This window comes from Tursiops truncatus, chromosome 1 (assembly GCF_011762595.2).
Source record: "Tursiops truncatus isolate mTurTru1 chromosome 1, mTurTru1.mat.Y, whole genome shotgun sequence".
In the NCBI taxonomy this organism is placed as follows: domain Eukaryota; kingdom Metazoa; phylum Chordata; class Mammalia; order Artiodactyla; family Delphinidae; genus Tursiops; species Tursiops truncatus.
This window is the reverse complement of record NC_047034.1, coordinates 167,428,172-167,441,655: the sequence shown is the minus strand read 5'-3', so window position 1 is coordinate 167,441,655 and position 13,484 is coordinate 167,428,172. Positions and strand designations below refer to the sequence as shown.

At 47.8% G+C, this 13,484-nt stretch overlaps 1 long non-coding RNA gene across 1 annotated transcript; it reads left to right on the top strand.

The window, feature by feature from the left end:
* The first annotated feature begins 63 nt into the window (after positions 1-63).
* On the top strand, positions 64-4,776 carry LOC109547265 (uncharacterized). The gene is made up of 3 exons (XR_002172997.3): positions 64-246; positions 3,596-3,691; positions 4,665-4,776. It is a non-coding gene; the product is annotated as an uncharacterized lncRNA (long non-coding RNA).
* The last annotated feature ends 8,708 nt before the right edge of the window (positions 4,777-13,484 follow it).

Below are 13,484 nucleotides of genomic sequence, written 5' to 3'. Positions count from 1 at the left end.
CGCCGAGGGGCCAATGGCGGGGCGCGGGGCCCGGGCAGCTCAGCCAATCACGCCCGGGGACCGCCTGCCCCGCCCGCGCCCGCGTCTTAACCCTCTGCGCGCTGGGACTGGGGCCGGGGCCGGGGTGGTGTGCTGACCCCCGAGGGCAGAAACGGGCTGGGTCTCCGGCTTCAGGGTACGGGGTCCAGACCTCGCCGAGACCGGCTCGGGGCTGGTGGAGCCCGGGGAGCGGCTCAGCTGTGTCAGGTGCGCGGCGCCGGGAGCCTCGGCGACCTTTGTCTCCTGCCTGGCGCCAGCAAGGAGTGTGACCCAGCGTGCTGCAGCTGCGTGTGTGTGTTTATGTGGTGTGTGTGTGTGTGTGTGTGTGTAAGAGGGGAGGAGGAGACAGAAAAAGCGGAGGGGGGATGGATCCCGCGTGCCTGTGTGTTTATGTGTGACGGAAAGGCAGAGACTGACTATTTTGGGAGTTTGTTACTGCCTGCTTCCGTGTGTGTGTGTGTGTGTGTGTGTGTGTGTGTGTGTGTGTGTGTGTGTGTGTGTGTGTGTGTGTGTGTGTGTGTGTGTGTGTGTGTGTGTGTGTGAGGGTTGAGAGGAGAAGGTAGAAGGGAAGCAGAGAGAAGGATGGATGTTTCTCTATGCCTTTACGTTTGTATGTCAGAGGAGAAACTGTCTCTACATGTGGTTGTGTAACTGCCTGAGTGAAAGAGGTGTGTGTCTGTGTATTTGTATGAATGTGTGATCTGTGCTTTTGGGGCCTGTTTTGCATGCATGTTGGTGTGGTAGAAAGAGACTTTGTGTCCCTGCTGTAAACAAGTGGAGCCCAAACCCCTCTGGTGTTGTGGTGTAGCATGTGCACATGAGAGGGGCAAGGCTGTTATTTGGTACAACTGTGTGTGTAGCCCAGTTTGCAAAAAAGAGAGAGAGAAATATTGTGGGTGAAGTGAAAATGTGTGTTTTGTTTATGTGACTTTGTGATTATCTCTATGTTGTGTTGAGAAAGAGAAACTAATATGCAGGGACCATGGTAAGTGGATGTTTAGGAGAGACAAAGACATTCCAGAGGAGATGGTGTTTGGGCTTTGAAGGATGTATAGGAGTTCATGAGGCCAGAAGGAAAGACCTGGGGAATCTTGCCTACCAGTCACGGGTGACAGAGGTGGATTCTGGAAGACAAGGCATCTACTGCCAGCCACCCTGGTCAGGAGCTGGCCCAGAGTGATTCTGAGCATGCAGAGGAGGGGTCTGGGCACACAGTGCAAGGTTACAAAGGGACCATCTGCTCCTGGGCAGTGTGTGTGGCCACCTGGAGGGCAGGGAGGGAGCTGTGGAAATAACTCTCCCTGTTTCCATTCAACAGCCCTCTGAATTCTCCAGTGTGGAGGGAGGGAGACAGGGAGGAAGCCACTTGTCAGCATTCACAAAGCTTGTTGAGTGCCACAGACTAGAAAGGAGGGGTGGGCCCTGCCCAAAAGGTGACCAAAACTTCTCTGGACTTTGATGCCCAGACCCTCTTTCCATCCTGGAGGACTGGTAGCTTATACCATCAGCTGTCCAGGCCTGGACTGGTTTCAGATTCCTGACTATTCCTGGTTTCAGATTCGTGACCATTCCTGATGCCTGGAGGGACATTCTGAAATCCAGGGAGACACGAAAATGGAACCAGTTACCCTAGCTTTCCACTTGCCAGCGGTGTGATTCTGGGGGATTCCCTTCTCCTCTCTGAGCCTCAGTTTTCTCCTCTGTAAAATAGGATTTGTAATTCCTGCCTACCCCCCAGTACTGATGTGAAGATTTAATGAGTTAATGTACACGTGGGTCCTCTGTAAGCTATGAACCACTGGAAAATGTTAAGCGTTTCTCCCTTTATATTAAGTTCAAAGCACTTCAATACTGTCAGAAGTCTGGCCAGTGTTGCCTTTGGGGAGGGAATGACTGGAAAGGGGGCAACAGGGGGACTTCCGGCTGCTGGTAAGGTGGTTTTGGGATGGAAGGACTGGGGACAGGGCTGTGTTCAGTTTGTGAAGACGCCTTAGGATCTGTGCATTTTTTTCTGTATATGTTATACTACAACAACATGTTCCAAAAAAAAGAAAAGAAAGGTCAGGCATCCTGACCACATTTTATTCACTCACACGATGGGCATTCTGGAATACTCTATCAACGAGGCAGGAACCGGGCTGAGTATTGGGGATACAACAGTGAACATGATGTGATCCTGACTCTATGAAGAAAAGAGGAGAAAGGGCGTGGCTTTCTCACCTCTGAAGGGGGCACATTGGCAGGGGAGGGGCTTGCCCAGAGCCACTCCCTGGGCTGGCAGCAGAACCAGGACTAGAATGAAGGACTCCTAGTGCTATGGCTCGGTCTCTTCCATTCCACCAGGCTGCCTGGTGGCCCTGGTCTTATGCTGCTCAGGGGAGAACAGTGAGAAGGTTTGCTGCTAACTCTGACCCTAACCTCCAGCTCCTTGAGGATCCTCAGAGCTCACCTCCACCAAACAGCCTTCTAGGAACAATTCTATTCTATAGATGCTATGATTCCCACCCCAGCCCCATGTTACAGGTGAGGAAAATTAATGTTCAGAGAGGGAAAGTGACTTCCCCAAGGTGGCACAGCCAGTCCAAGAGGATTTGGTCCTTTGCTGGCATCATGCTGCTTCTGTTGACATTTGTGGACTTGCTGTGCTCTCTGACAGAAACCTGGGTGGTTGTGTGGAAGGAAACATGTTTCCCTTGTCAGGCTCCTATAGACTGGATGGTGAGGGTGCTTCCTCCAAATACTCAGGTTTCTGGGCACAGCAGTCAGAGCATCTGGGCTCAAACTGGCAGAAAAACTCCCTTAAACTGAAAAGTACAGGGGTAGAGCTAGCTTTAGTCATGGCTGCATTGAGGAGCTCAGATGATTGTCAGGATTCAGTGTCATTCTCTTGGTCTGTCAAGACTGTTTCCCTCTCTGCTGGCCTTGTCCTCTGGCAGACTCTCTCCTCATGATCACAGGGTGGCTGCCAGCAGCACCAGCCAGGCATCCTAGTCTCTCAGCAGCTGCAACAGAAACAGGGACTCTTGCCTCAACAGTTCCAACAACATTCCTCAAACCAAGTCTCATTGGCTCTTACTGAGACATGTATCCATTCCTTGGCCAGTCACTGTGACCGAGGGTTCTGACTGGCCAGGCCATGGAGAGTGAGGGCCTCAGAGGTACCTGGCATTTGAGTCTAGTTGTGATTTCTAGCCATCCCAGCCTCAGGACTCACCAAGGTCCAAGAAGAATCCTCCCGAATTTGTGGAGAATCTTACATTTCATAGGCCTTCAATAAATGGCAACCGTTATTATTGGTATTCTTCTTCCTCTGCTTTGCCTCTGTCATCATCTTGTACAGAGTAGACATTCAGTAATGTCTAGCATACAGTAGGTACCCAAAGAATCCTTAGTGGTTGACTGATTTTTGGGGGGAGTGGGGGGTTGCTGATGCCATGTACCAAGTCAGAGAGAGTCTGGACAAATTGGACAGCCCATGGCCTGCAGACAGGATGAGACTCATTATGAGAACTATTTAATTTTTTATTTTGTTTTGTCTTCCATAACTGAACTGAAGCTATAGTCTAGAGCTCCTGGGGGCATCACCAGACTCTCCAGGAACAGACTCCCCCATCACACACATCCACCCGCCAGCCTAGGAGGATATAATCAGGTAAGCATCAGAAAGAGCCCGTTAGGAGGCTGGTCCGGGAGGAGCAAGCAGAACTTGTCAGACCCAATCAGACTATTTCTGCAACCCTGCAGAGAGTTTGCCTGGGGTGGGGCTGGGGACCGGCATGTCGCAGCCTGATCCCTTTCTCCTTGGGCCACCAGCTACTCTGATTCAATTGGGCAGTTTGAGTTTCCATGAGGGGCTGGAGGTCCATTAGGTCTTGACTAACAATAGCTGCTATTTATCAAGTGTGTGCTGGGCCCCATAGTTGGCACTTTGCATGATTTAAATACAGGACCAGTGGAATATATTTTGGATACTCACATTATCCCTGCTTTTGCTTTACTCTTTCTGCTATTTTCCCTGATTTCAAGTGCAATTAATATGTGCTCACTGTAAAATAGTGTAAACAATATGGAAATGAATACAATAGGGAAAAAGTCCCCCATAATCTTACTCCTCAAACATCAACCACTGATAACTCCTTGATGAGATTCTGCATTTAGCTGTATTAACAGATGTGTGTCTGTTTTGTGAGAGGAAGAACATTACATTATTCACCTGTTCATAGCCTCCTTTCCTCCCTGCCTTTGAGGAAGAAAACTCTGTAGTTCAGGTAGCTTCAGCCTGGTTTTATTCTGTGGATCTGAGTAACAGGAGGAGGGAAGGGAAGGAAACAAGCTAAGAGGGAAAGGGCAGAGGTTGCTGGGTGGGAAAAGATGGGAGAGGCTGAAGCAGGGGGCAAGGAGGTAAGAGCAGTGCAGCCTGAGCTTTGAGAGAGCATTTCAAGGACTCAGGATACAGATTTGGAGGCTGTCTGCAGAGGGTGGGAGGGAAGACAAGAAAAAGAAACAGAAAGAGGAAAAGGAATGTTAAGAAGTTTTTTTGAGATTATGAATAAAATCACCTTTAACATTTTCAAAAGAATTGAATAAATATTTAAATTGCCTTTTGGACTTCCCTGATGGCGCAGTGGTTAAGAATCCACCTGCCAATGAAGGGGACACGGGTTCGAGCCCTGGGCTGGGAAGACCCCCACATGCCATGGAGCAACTAAGCCAGTGTGCCACAGCTACTGAGCCCATGCGCCACAACTACTGAGCCCGTGTGCCACAACTACTGAACCCGTGCGCCACAACTACTGAAGCCTGCTCTCCTAGAGTCCGTGCTCCGCAACAAGAGAAGCCACCGCAACGAGAAGCCCACGCACCACAATGAAAAGTAGCCCCCGCTTGCCGCAACTAGAGAAAGCCTGCGCACAGCATCAAAGACCCAATGCAGACAAAAATAAATTAAAAAAAAAAAAATCCCTTTAAATTGCCTTTCAATTTTTTTGTTGTTGTGGGGGGAGGGGAGGAACTGGTGTTTCTTTCTAATTCAATAGTGATTTGAGGCTGTCCTCAAAGTGGCTCAGCTGTACCCTGGTTACTTTTTTATAAACAAAAAAGTGAGATTACATAATATTAATAATTGCTAAAATGTATTGACTATTTACTATATGCCAGGCATTGTGCTAAATATTCTTCCATATTACTTTATTTAATTCTATAATATCCCAATGGGGGCAGGTACTACTATTATCTCATTTTACAAATGCGGAAGCTGAGGCTCAGAGAGGTGAAACAACTTGCCCAAGGTCACACAGCCAGCAAGTGGGGGAGCTGGGATGAGATAGTTTTTCCATTATTTTAATCGTCTGGTATGTAGTTGCTCAGTTTTTGTTGTCGTTGTTATTTGTGTGTTTATTTGTTAAGGAGCTTCAAACCCCTTTCTGCTTGTGATTGGGCAGGAATATACATAAATAAAAGTTAGGCATGCGCTGTCGTTGACCCCACAATTCCCTGTGGTCAGTATTACCCCTGTTTTCTATGTTAAGAACCTGAAGCTGAGTGGGACATGATCACTAATCTAGAGTAAGGCAGCTTTTAAGTTGTGTCATGGGATTTGAACTCAACTGTGTTTTCTCTGAAGGACCATACAGGAGCCGGAGCTGGGGTGGGGATCTGGGCTACATCTCGGTCACCCAGGCACAGAGTCACAGACCCTGTGGGCTGGACCTGAAAGAGATGTGAAAAGTCATCTATTCTAGTCCCTCTTTCCATTTATAAATCTCCTCTGCTGCTTCCCCCACAGAGGTCACATGGCCCAAGTCTGAACACCTCTGCTGATGGAAAACCCACTACTTTTGCGGAGCCCAGAGCCAGGGAAAGTAGGCCAGGCTGGAGCGGTGAAGCAGATGAAATGCTTGAGAATTAGCTGGGATAAGCACGGAGACTGCCAGCAGGGACAGGAGTGCAGAGAGAATGGAAAACCACTCCCTCCAAGTAACAGGAGGAGGGAGGGGAAACAAACAAGCTAGGAGAGAAAGGGCAGAGATTGCTGGATGGGAAAAGATGGGAGAGGCTAGAGCAGGGACCAAGGAGGTAAGAACAGTGCAGGCTGAGCTTTGAAAGAGCATTTGAGTGACATAGGCTCAAAGGCCTTCCCTGCCAATAGCAGCTCTTCTATATACAGCCCCTCTCAGTGGGGGGAGTAAAGATGTGTTTTTTCAAGAGACCAAGTCACCCCAGAGCCAGACTACTCTAACCCAGTATATTTCCCCTTTTGCTTTGGCTGCTAGGAAGCTCTTAGGTAAGTTATATATTGAACCTCAGTTACTAATTTGGTACAGAAGCCTGATAGATTTCTCCCTATCTCTTTCTAGTAGCTTTCAATCTCTCTTTTATTTATTTATTTATTTATTTATTTATTTATTTATTTATTTTTGCGGTACGCAGGCCTCTCACTGTTGCGGCCTCTCCCGTTGCAGAGCACAGGCTCTGGATGCGCAGGCTCAGTGGCCATGGCTCACGGGCCCAGCCACTCTGCGGCATGTGGGATCTTCCCGGACTGGGGCACGAACCCGTGTCCCCTGCATCAGCAGGCGGACTCTCAACCACTGTGCCACCAGGGAAGCCCTCAATCTCTTTTAAATCCATGTTTTATAATGTTTGCTTTACCACCGAGCAGCTGCTCCACTGAATTTTTGTAAATGGAGGAGATTTTGATCATAAACAAAAACATTCTGTAATGTGAATTTGTTGGTTGACAACTGGAGAGAGTCGGGTCCTAGAGAAATAGGATAGGGCATAGGACTGGACTGGGCCAAGGTGGGGGAAGGTGGATCAGGCAGGAGGGAGAGGATGTCAAGACCACCTTAGCAAATATCTTTTTTTTTTTAATTAATTAATTTATTTATTTATTTTTGGCTCTGTTGGGTCTTTGTTGCTGCACACGGGCTTTCTCTAGTTATGGCAAGCGGGGACTACTCTTCGTTGCGGTGTGTGGGCTTCTCATTGTCGTGGCTTCTCTTGTTGCGGAGCATGGGCTCTAGGTGCACGGGCTTCAGTAGTTGTGGCACGCGGGCTCAGTAGCTGTGGCTCACGGGCTCTGGAGCACAGGCTCAGTAGTTGCGGCGCACAGGCTTACTTGCTCTGCGGCATGTGGGATCTTCCCAGGCCAGGGCTCAAACCCATGTCCCCTGCACTGGCAGGCAGATTCTTAACCACTGCGCCACCAGGGAAGTCCCTTAGCAAATATCTTTGGTCACATGGGGAATAGGTGCTTGGTGCTGGAGATATTCCACGTGGTGGGGAGGTCAGGGGCACTAGAGAGGGAGTAGCTGAGTGTGAAGGATGGAGTCACACACCCAGAGAGAAGGGAAGAGGGCTCAGGCAGTGGGAGCAACCTGTGCAAAGACCCGGAAGTGGGAAGGGTGCTGGAGGACAGGAAGAAGGCTCCAGTGGCTGGAGTGCTTAGAGAAGTGAGGACAGTGGTGAGCTGGGGCTGGGAGTGGTAGACCCAGGCCAGGGCTTGCCACTCAGGGAGGTGTCTTTTATCCTAAGGGCTGAATATTTGTGTTCTCAGGAGGTTTCCCAGGGAGCTGCTGATTCCCACTCCTGGGTGTTTTTGACTTTGGTCTGGGGGAGCAGGTGCAGGTAGGAGAAAAGCATCGAGCCAGGTGCCCTTGAAGCAGACCAGCTGCTCAGCCCCACTGACTCAGGGGACAACTCCCCAGGGGCTGCCCAGCCAGTCAGAACCAAGGATGGTGGACTAAGACCCCCCCAAAAACCCCACGTGACTAGGGCTGGGGACCATGGGATGAGCTTCCACTCTGGAGTCAGACTCCTTGAGTGGATTCTGACCTCAGCTGAGGGACCTTGGCCAAGGTTCCGTACTTCTCTGAACCTCATCTCTAAAATGCAAGTAATGTTACCTATCCTGAAGGGGTGTTTTGAAGATTAGGTGAGTAGACAAAAGCAAAAGACTTAACATAAAGTAGTTATTTCAACGAACATTCACTTCCCCAAACCCAGGGTACTAGGAAAGAGGCTTTTGATGGAACCATCCCCATACCCTACACCCCTGCCCCATCTCAAGTGTGATTAGGGCTCCCACACCTGTGCTCCCACAGCCTATGTTACTGCTAACATCGCCCCTCCACTCTGTGTAGCCCAGTCTGTTTCCTGTGTTCCCTCTGTCGGTCTCCCCTGTCTGATCCCAGCTCTGTAGCCCCAGAAACAGGCACCAGCCTATAGCTGGTGCTCAATAAATGTCTATCGAACTGTACTGACGGTCTCTTCTAGCGGATGCCACCTGATTAACGAGCACCTCCTCTCTGCATACACTATCTGCTTTAGACTTCACATAACCCCTATTTTCACAGATGAAGTTCCTGAGGGTCAGAGAGGTGAAGTGACTTGCCCCAGGTCACACAGTGTGTAGGTAAGTGACAGCTTGGAAATGAACCCACCTCTATCTGATTACAAAGGTCCCGCTCTGGACTGAGGCTTTGTATGTCCTCACTATAGTTCTTTCACACATAGGGGAGAATTCAAAAGACTCCAGCTCAGCTTCAAATGGCTGGAGGACCTTGGGGATGGGGCCAGCCACTCAGAATCTCTGGGCATCAGTCAACCCATCTCTAAAATGAAGGGGTTTAAACAAGGAAAGAAAATGAAGGGGTTGGATCAGTGATTCTCAACCCTGGCAGCCTATTTATTTGAATTATTTGGAGAGCTTTTAAAATGTACTGGCGCCTGGGCCCCACCTCAGGTCAATTAAACCTGGTCCCTGAGGGTGGATCCCAAAGTCCATCAAACTCCCCAGTGATCTGATTGCACGGTCAGGGCTGAGAACATCCAAATAGCCCCTCAGTGAGGCCCATTGCAAGAAGCCATTCCATCTGGCATGGCGGAGAAACCAGGGCTTCAGAACCAAGCGAATGTGGGTTCTAATCCTAGATCTGCTCTTTCCCATACCCCAACGTCCTCATCCTGCAAAGGAGGAGAGCAAGGCTCAGTGAAGTCCAAGGTCACACAGCTCAGAAGTGCCGCTGTGGCAGTTTGAATCCAGGTCGGCCCTCAGGGCCATTAGGTCTAGATATGGAGAGGAGGTGCAGGCAGGCAGGTCCACTTGAGGCCTATAGCTCCCCTGGCCCTCTGGACTGCCTGAGCCCGGGCGGAGTCTGTCAAGGGGGACCCTGCAGTCATCCCTGCCCCGTGACTTACAGTTTGGGAAGCAGGTGCTGGGGCAGCATCAGGTCACACATACCTTGGCCGTCTCCTTGCCTAGCATGTGGCCAGGCACCTCCACTACCCACTGTGTCCCAAGCCCTGGGCAGCGGCAGGCCAGTGTGGACATGCTGGGCAGCCTTTGTGTAACTGGGGCAGTCGCATCGGCTGCAGGAACAAAGAGGCAGGAAAACTGATGCCAACTTAAGGCACAGGCAGACCTTCTTTTAAACACCTGCCCCATCGCTCATGCGCCATGTGGTTAGTAGGTCGGGGCACCTCTTTGAAGCACTACAAAATATGCATAAAAGTATAGCTCATGGGCTTCCAACCCTGACTTTGACCATGCCGTTCCCTCTCCTGGAGTGCCCTTCCCATCTGTCCTCCTTGTAGGTCTCTATCCAAATGACACCCCTTCAGATAGGCCTTCCCTGGCCGCCTCTCCAAGGAGCTTCCCCTTTTTATTCTCTGTCACTGCACCCACTGTATTTCCTTCCTTCTCTTTGACCGACTTTATTATTCTATACTTAGGTGCTTGGTTACTCTCTCCCTAATTAGATGATAAAACCCATAAATGTAGAGCCTGTGTCTTTTTTGTTTTGTCATGTCTCTTTACAAGACATGCCAGAAAACTCACCCATTTTAAGTGTATAATTCCATGATTCTTAGTAAATTCGCAGAATTGCATGACCATCACCACAATCCAGTTTTAGAACTTTCATCACCCCCAGAAGATCCCTCAGACCTGTTTGCAGTTAATCCCTGCTTTTACCCTCATCGCCAGGCAATCACCCATCTGCTTTCTGTCTCTCCAGTTTTGCCTTTTCTGGGAATGTCCCATAAATGGAATCAGTATAATATGAGACCTTCTGCGTCTGGCTTCTTTCACTGACCATGAAGTCTGAGCTTCATCCGTATTGCGAGTATTGGAAGTTTGTTTCTTTTTATTGCTGAGTAGTATTCCCTAACATGGTTGTGCTACATTTTGTTTATCCATTCGCCTTTTCAATTTTGGATTGCTTCCGGCTTTCTCTATAGAATAATGCTGATATGAACATTTGCCTACAAGTCTTCGTGTGGACACACATTTTCATTTTGCTGGAGTAAATACCTGGATACCTATGAATGGAATTGCTGGGTTTTATGGTCAGTGTATGTTCAACTTCCTCAGAGACTGTCAAACTCTTTTCCAAAGTGGCCATATCATTTTACATTCCCACCAGCAGTGTATGAGGTGGCAACATGTCTTTTATCTACCAAAATGTCCCCAGGATTTAGCCTGAATGCCTGGCACAGAGTAAGCAGTCAGTTAAATAAGTGAGTAAACAAATGCTGGCTGAACTGGCGTGTGGTTAGACCCCTACTAGGCGTCTAACACTGTGCTAATCACCCAGTGGCTGTCCTCCTCTGCGGTTGACATTAAGCCAGCAGACATTAAGCCACTTTATACCGAGGCTACATTGGTGGAACCCCGACCCCAACCCCCAGAAGAACCTTTACCGAATGATGTCTATTTTTTAAAATATTTATTTATTTATTTTTGGCTGCGTTGGATCTTCGTTGCTGCACGCGGGCATTCTCTAGTTGCGGGGAGCCGGGGCTACTCTTCGTTGCAGTGCGCGGGCTTCTCATTGCGGTGGCTTCTCTTGTTGCGGAGCACAGGCTCTAGGCGCGTAGACTTCAGTGGTTGTTGCACGCAGGCTCTAGAGCGCAGGCTCAGTAGTTGTGGCACACGGGCTTAGTTGCTCCGCAGCATGTGGGATCTTCCTGGACCAGGGCTCGAACCCGTGTCCCCTGCATCGGCAGGCAGATTCTTAACCAGTGCGCCACCAGGAAAGCGCCTGAATGATGTCTTGATAGTATGTCCTTGCCTCTCTGACGTATGATGGAGGAATTAAATCCACATGGAGCGGAGCATCTCTGCATTGTCTCTAAAAGACTGCTAAAGAGATTGTTCAAAACATAGGTTCTTATAGCAGCACTTATGTGAAAAATCCTTCTTGTACTTTAACACCAGGGTAAAGGATCTTTCACAGCTGAAATAGCCTTCGTTCTTTAATCATGAGTTGGAGATAATACATCATGTTTCCCTTTTTGCCTTGCATGAGAGGATGCTCAGGGCAACATTTAATTGACTGTGAACTCCTGGAGGACAGGGACCAGGGCCTATTTGCCTCTGGTTCCCTGGGGCCTGGCACAGCTCCTATCCCGGAGAGCTTTCTCAACAAATGTTGTTTGGGTGGAATGGAATGGAAATGCAGTAACTTCACTGACTTAGAACATTTTAATCAAATATTTTCCAGAAGTCCATGTATTTTTTAACAGTCTGCATGTGTAGTTTACTATAGATGTTGTATATGTTACTTGGAAGTGTATAAATTATGAAAGAATAACATTGAAGAAAATAGAATTCCTGATACTAAAATATTTATATCTGGAGCAAAGATAGATCACACACCAAAATAGCTGTGGAGGAAATGAGAAAGTGATGAATGTTAAACAGGAGTTATTAAGGGCTTTGAAAGTCCGCAAGCCAGATTTTGGCCGAGGGAAGAGGAGAAGCGGCAGGAGAGGTGAAGGTGTAAGGACAGTATTTCCAGAGACAAAAGCTTTAAGGGTGAGACTGGGCCAGATTTAGGGGAAACAGGCCCTCGTACCCTTGTAGGAGGTGGGAGCTGGTGGAAGGAGCAGTTGGTTCAAGAATTCTCAGGGAAGTTGGTCTTGAAAATACATATCCCTTTTGACCCAGAAGTTCTACCTTTATGCATTCCTCCTACAGAAATAAAGATATGCTATAAAAATATAGCTGCAAAGATACTCCCTCACAGAGTAGATTTTAATAGAAACTAATTATGCCTATCTTGATTATGTTGAGAAATTTTGGGCAGAACTTCTATAGCTGTTAAAAATATATTAGGACTTCCCTGGTGGCGCAGTGGTTAAGAATCCTCCTGCCAGTGCAGGGAACACAGGTTCGAGCCCTGGTCTGGGAAGATCCCACATGCTGTGGAGCAACTAAGCCCGTGCGCCACAACTACTGAGCCTGCGGTCTAGAGCCTGCGAGCCACAACTACTGAGCCCACATGCCACAACTACTGAAGCCTGCGAGCCTAGAGCCCGTGCTCCACAACAAGAGAAGCCACCACAATGAGAAGCCCACGCACCGCAATGAAGAGTAGCCCCTGCTCACTGCAACTAGAGGAAGCTCGCGCACAGCAAGGCAGACCCAAAGCAGCCAAAAATAAATAAATAAATTTATAAAAAACAAAACAAACAAACAAACAAAATATATTGATGTGGGATAGGTATTGAAATGGAAAACTGTTCATGAATTGTGAGTGAAGTAAGAAAAAGGAAGGTTATGATATTGCATGTGCCCTACAACTCAGCAATTCTGTCTTGGGTATTGATCCCAGAGAAATTCATGTTCCCAACACAAGAAGACTGTACGTACCAAGGTGTTCTGTAGCACAGTCTGCACAATCAATTATCAGTGGAATTGGTAAAGAAACTGTGGTCCATTCATTCCACGGAATTGTGAATGGCAGTGTGAATGAACAAACTAGGTGACATGAGTCAACACGAACGTACCTATAGAACATAGTGTCAGACCCAAAGGCAGATTGCAGAAGGGTATATGCACAACAATGCAATTCATTTGAAGTTTAACAATATCTAGAGCGTGGATGGGAAAGCTAAACCCCAAATTTGTAAGAGAGATCGACTCTGGTACGGGGATGCAGGGGAGGGATTGCCAAAGAGCACTAGGTCAGGGGTAGAGGGTGCTTCAGCCACATCTGTCAGGTTTTTTTTTTTTTTTTAAGGAGCTGAAGCAAATATGCTAAAAGTGTTAAGTTTTGTCAAAACTCGGTTGTGAGGAGTACATGTTATAGTACTCTCTGTTTTTATTTACTTATGATACTTCATTTGAAAAATCACACTCATTATATTTTGTTAATATAAATATATGCATGTGGAAAACTGAAGTTTAAAGAGTATATATAGCAAATAATCAGTTCATCATGATTATTTCTCTGAGATGAGATCACTGATTATTTTTATTTTTTTATTTTCCTATACCTGTATTTTCTGATTTTCCTAGAGTTAACATGTATAACCCGCACAATGTTTTAAAACCTTAAAAAAATAAAATAGTCTGAAAACTGTAAGGGGGTCATTTTGAGCAGAGACAACAGTAGGACCAAAGGCTGGCTGTGGAGAAGCTCCTGTATCTGGTATCG